This window comes from Hemiscyllium ocellatum, chromosome 37, assembly GCF_020745735.1.
Source record: "Hemiscyllium ocellatum isolate sHemOce1 chromosome 37, sHemOce1.pat.X.cur, whole genome shotgun sequence".
Taxonomy (NCBI): domain Eukaryota; kingdom Metazoa; phylum Chordata; class Chondrichthyes; order Orectolobiformes; family Hemiscylliidae; genus Hemiscyllium; species Hemiscyllium ocellatum.
The window spans coordinates 38,582,895-38,588,894 of NC_083437.1; the positions used below are offsets into that span (position 1 = coordinate 38,582,895).

The 6,000-nt window shown below is 39.8% G+C and overlaps 1 protein-coding gene across 4 annotated transcripts in view; it reads right to left on the reverse strand.

The window, feature by feature from the left end:
- rerea (arginine-glutamic acid dipeptide (RE) repeats a) overlaps nt 1-5,585 on the reverse strand; it is a 575,418-nt gene extending 569,833 nt beyond the window's left edge. For all 4 annotated transcript variants that reach the window (XM_060851827.1, XM_060851826.1, XM_060851825.1 and 1 more), the window contains exon 1: nt 5,311-5,585. The gene's annotated coding sequence lies outside the window, so the exon portion shown is untranslated. The remainder of the gene's footprint in view (nt 1-5,310) is intronic.
- Nucleotides 5,586-6,000: the final 415 nt, after the last annotated feature.

A 6,000-nucleotide genomic window follows, 5' to 3' on the forward strand; every position in this document is an offset into this window, starting at 1 on the left:
ATCCTATTATCTTAAACCTCGCCTACCATCAAGCCTCACCCTTTCTCCCCTATCAAGGCACATAAACACAACTGTAAAATGTTTTGTTTTCGATCCAGACAGAATAAGTTGTGGATGTCCAAATTCATAAATTGCGAACTCAAAGGTGAGGCTAGTCTGTTAAATCACATAAATAGCTGATAAACCTATTCCACATCAATTTACAATAGATTAAAAAATAGATCAACACTGAGTCATTAGATTCAATGTTGTCTAACCAAAACAACATGATGTTTAACAATTGATTTGAACAGTCATTAACTGGAAATACTTGAGCAAGCTTTTATTATTAAAATGGAAGCACCCACAAAAGCATCAAAACACTCCTGGAATGATTGTCAGATATAGCAGATGTTTTAGTTTTAGTTGCCTGATAAGCATCAGACAGGACAGTGTGCCTCTTGTCCACTATGTCTGCATCAGCCATCAGGAGTTGATTAATCAAGCACTGCCAGGCCAAGTTCAGCACTAGGTAGTCCCACAGCAAACTTCCTTTTGCACTACCAGTGAGCCTTAAGCTCAGTCTTAGAAAATCATTCATTACTGTGCATTTGCCACACCACTCTTATCTGTATGGCCTCTCAGCAAATTTGGCAATCTTAATGCCTATTTAATCCGAGGTTTCAGGGCTACAGACAAGTCCAGGAGGAACCGGCTTTAACTCATTTTAGAAAATTTACAAGCAGCAGACACAATAAAACGCCTTTTCCTATCGGCCTAGATTTGAAACTTGATTATCAAAATGAAAAAGGGCCAGTTTAACTCACTGTTCAACTTACTTTTCACATTCTGTCCTGAACTGAGAGGATTATGTAAAATTCCTTCCCCAATAATATTACGTTCATTTCAGCTGCTTAAGTTATAGAATTGAGTTAAGTTAATATTGAGGGCCGAACGGCCTGTACTGTGCTGCAACGTTCTATATTCTGTGTAAGTAAACGTGACAACATTTTACAGGTTTTGTGTCTTCAATTGTATTTGGAATGAAGGACATTGTTACACATAAAATTGAACTGAAAGGAGGTGTTATACCTTCGCCGAGCATCAAATGGTTAATAATGCAAATATCTTAGTGGACCACATCAGAGAACATCAGCAATCAACTACAGTATGAGACTGACGACTTATTGACTACAACAACAAATGCATTGATACTGATCCAAATAAGCAAATATTTGACAAAGCTTTTGGTTACCTGTCTATGTCTTACAAGAGAGAGAAAAAAATATGAAAAGAGGGAAGGGGAAGGCTGGCCACACAGTGTGGCAGAGGGGTGGGGGAAGGGTCACACACAGAGTGAGAGTGCCACATACAGAAAGAGAGCGACACACAGTGACAGATAAATTTGTTGAGAGGGGATATTTCAAAGTTTAGGGCCAAGTCGCCTGAAGAATAATTACCAATGTTTGATTGGAAAAAAAGGATGCTCACGATGCCAGAACTGGAAAAGCAGAGAACTCAAAGTTCTAGACAGTGTTCTCTTTAAAGCTTAGTTGCTGCTCACATGCTGTTTTTTGGTTTGCAATCTCTTTAAATTTTTCAGCATGGCCACACACACATGTAATTAATCAATCAACAAGGCCTGTACTGTGCCTTTCAGGCAGCTGCAGGACCATTTACTAGCAAAGTTTAGCAGGAACGCTGGCTGTCGGGAAGGAGAAGATTACAGAGATATGGATTGGCAAAGTGGGATTTGAAAACAAGGATGAGGATTTAGATCAAAGCACCTAGATCAAGAATCAATTCAACTGAACAAGCACAGAGGTAATAAGCAAATGAAAGCTGTTGGGAATGAAGATGCTGGTAACAGAGTTTAGGACAGGTTCAAGTCTATGGCAGTAACCACAGACTCCCCAAAAATGTAGTGAATTGATATGGCTTTTCCAATTTACCAGCTTTCATTATTATTTTATTTAGTGCATAATGGCAAAAATTAGAACAAGTGCATGACTTCTGCTGAAGTGTGTGAACTTTCTATCTAAGGATAATTGGTCCAGGCCCATAGTACTGAACTACAGCCCTGTTTTGAAGAGCAACCTCAATGCATTTTCTCAATTGAAGTTCTCTGGTTTTATCTTAAAGGTCTAAAATATATTTTTCATTCTCCAGTATGCAGAACTAACTCATCATAGTTCTATGTGTCACGTAATGGATAGACTACAGACAGAACAATTAATCTTGTAATCTTCACCTTTTTGACCGCATCCATGTCCTTTAGAAGTAAGTAGTTCTAAGTGTAACCTCAGCAATATATTGCACAATACTAATACTCATTGCTGATTGGTACTTCACTGATTAGGCAATGCACACCAAAATTCTGTTCACATGATTCAAGACCTCAAATTATAAAAATATTTTAATAGTATTATTAATTACAACACAGTTAATTATCTTATTTTAGGAGCCACTTTCAACAGCATATTAAAGCTATTGTAAAAGTTAAGTGTTCTGTACTCAACATTTGCCCAAATTAAGCAATGAGTCTCAAATAAGAAGCTTTGTATTTTAAATCAGCAATTTAAAATCAAAAGAATTTGGGAGAGCATTGTTCTATTTGTACTAGAATAGAAAGAAAGGGCTCTTGATATGGAATGGCAATGCCATAGCATTGTTCTGGTGCATTTGATTGTAATGCAAGCAAAGCAATGAAATCATTCACACTAAACAAATCACAGATCATTTTACTTCCCACTATATCTCATTTCAGAAAAAAACTAATCTGCAGTAATGATCAATTGCCTTCCTCAAAGTTAAACCGTCTAATTCAAACCACATTGGACTTTGCTGATATGTATTTGCAAATACACATGCAAGAATATTTCAAATCTAAACACTTGAGTGATGTTGTTGGGGAAGCAGTGTGTAGGGGAGTAAGAGATGAAGATAAGGGGAGGGATTTCCTCAAAATGTATTAGCAAATGTATACAGTTAGCTTAAGAAGCAAACAGAAATCCAGGGATCAATCCTCACTGTGTGCTCTATTAGCTGAATTCAATCACAGTCATGTCAGACCACCAAACTGAATTCAGATTGGAGAAAATGGGGGGAAAAAAAAAAAATCAATATCCCCAACCCCAATTTTTATCCAATGGCCCCAGCTGGAAACTATACATCTGCTGACATCAGACTCAGCTGCGATGCCCCAACACCAGATTCAAATAACTTGCCAGCACTCACCACCAAGACTTACAGATAAATAATTACTGCTTGAATGAGGCACTTGCGGGCAACTGATGCCAGTAAGGACTTTAAGTAGTCAATGCTTTCAGGAGAGGAAGAAAAGAGAAAATAGGCAGGTAAAGGGAAGTTACTCGAGTTACGCAACCCCTCAACATGTTTTACCTAATGGTTATTACTAAGTGATATATAGCTGCCCAACAGAAAGTTTTCATGCTTGACAAGCCCCTGTCACAGGATATATACATTAGATCCTTCACCATAACAGCTGTTATAACCCCTCATCCCGTTCTTCAAAAAGAACTGCAACAGACAATAGACACCACAGCACAGTAACCACAAGTACAAAAAAAAGTCACTGCCATAACATAACAGCTGCGTTGGAGTAAGTTACAGGCTGTAACCCAATCTTGGGGGCTCGAGTCAGTTGATGCTCACAAACACGCTCTCAGTTTATGAAATCTGAACCCCTTGATTATATTACAATCCTGGCAACACACTAGCACTCAGTTTCACAGTTATTGTTGCACTCATCTTGAAACGTGTAAAGCCTCTGTTTACATATAGATACCATTCAATTTTAGTATCAGCACTTCAAGCATTAGTCACAGCATTTTGTCATTGGCACCACGGGAATTCCTGTTTATTCTGAAAGTAGGAGTTATGTCTGTTCTACAAAGTTGCTACTTGACTTTCACCACTTGAAAGAAATGAAAACAAAACTTTACAGTACATGGTTCTCAATCCTTACATATTTTATTGCCCTTGTTCTGTATATCTGAACACAGACTATTTCAAGTAAAAAATGAGGTCTGCAGATGCTGGAGATCACAGCTGCAAATGTGTTGCTGGTCAAAGCACAGCAGGCCAGGCAGCATCTCAGGAATAGAGAATTCGACGTTTCGAGCATAAGCCCTTCATCAGGAATCAGACTATTTCAAAGTGAGCAAATATTTGTATGTACTGGAATCACACCATCTGAGTAAACAAGCATTATTTACATTCAACAATCCAAGTGTTCAATAACCAAAGTAAAATATACACATTCCACACCCATATCTCAACTATTAACGACCTCTGCCATCCACACTGTATTATATATCACAGCCACTTTACTTTTTTAAAAAAAGAACATAGCTAAACAAAGGCTGAACCTACAAATAAAACTCATTAAAACCACTCCTGTAACAAAAATGCACAAAAACATTCATGTTACATTTTCTTTAAATTAAAGATCTATAACGGGTTGAGAAGTTGCAGTCCCTAGCTTCTGCAAGAAGTTAAACAAATAACATTCTTAACTAATTTCTTTGACCTTCTGGGAGTTTTAGTCCAAAACCTACACAATGTTGGTAAGGTTTTCTTTAAACTATCATTCAGTGTAAATCTGAGAATGAACACTGCTTACACCAACATGTTAAACACGAACATACACAAACACCACACTGTTTAATTTTGGTTCAGCCTGAATAAGGTGGGTTAGACAACTCCTTTAAGGCCTACTCCATCAAGATAACACTGGATCTAATCCTCACATATTTTTCACTAGACTTGTAACCCAAGTTTATCACATTTGTATAGATTTCAAACAGAACAGAGGGGAGCGAGATGTGGTGGGGAAAGAGAAACAAGAACCAACATCATTGGTGAGTGTCCTCAGATAGTTGAAAAAAGACAAATAAATGTTAGTGCAGGAGCCACAATAAAAGAGACAATAACATTCACAATCTCTACAAGTGTCACTCTGGATTCAACAACGCACACAATGGCTACACTTGCCTGGTACAGACTCAAATGTTAAAAGAGGAGCGGGGGGGGGGGGGGGGAAGAGAGATGGAGGAGGGATGTGGAGGGTTTAAGGTATAACTACTGAATAAAGATAAAAGATAAAAGGGGATGTGTGTATGTTGGAGGGGGGGGGGGTGGATGTGTGTGTGTGTGTGTGTGTGTGTGTGTGTGTGTGTGTGTGTGTGTGTGTTGGGGGGGGATGTCAGGAAAAAGAACTGGGTGAGTTGCTGAGTGCCAGTCCCAGCCACATTAACACACATACACCCTCCCAAAAGAAAACGTCCAGCCTTTGAACCCATTCCTTACCTTCCGTCCCTCTACCGCATGAATGCCTTGGTTGCTTGGAGCTTCACAAGGGAAAGAGAAAGAAGAGTTGTTGGAGATTGCATCTGAATTTTCTCCTCTGTTTTTGTCCCCAGGTAATTCTTTCTCTCGTGTGTGTGTGTGTGGGATTTTACTCTCTGCTTCCTTCCCCACCCCGCGACTCCTTGTTTTTGTTTGTAGCTGAGGACGATGTCTTTTTTGTTGTTGTTGTTGTTGTTGGGAGAGTGTCTTTTCCTTGCTGCTGGAGACACAAGAGATTTCCCTGAGAGAGAGAGGGAGGAGGGAGCCCGGGGTAACCACAGGACACCGCGCACCCGCCAATAACCGCCGCTCTCATTGGGCGAGCCCACAGCCCGCAGCCCGCACAGCCAATCAGCCGCAAGGAGAAAGAGGACTGAATTGATTTAAAAGCTCAGTCTCCAGAAACAATGTTCCAGAGAAAGGACAGGCACATACACACAGAGACAGAGACAGAGACAGAGACAGAGACAGAGACAGAGACAGAGACAGAGACAGAGACAGAGACAGAGACCACATACACACACAGAGACAGAGACAGAGAAAGGACAGGCACATATACACACAGAGACAGAGACAGGCACATACACACACAGAGAGACAGAGAGACCACATACACACACAGAGACAGAGAAAGGACAGGCACATACACAC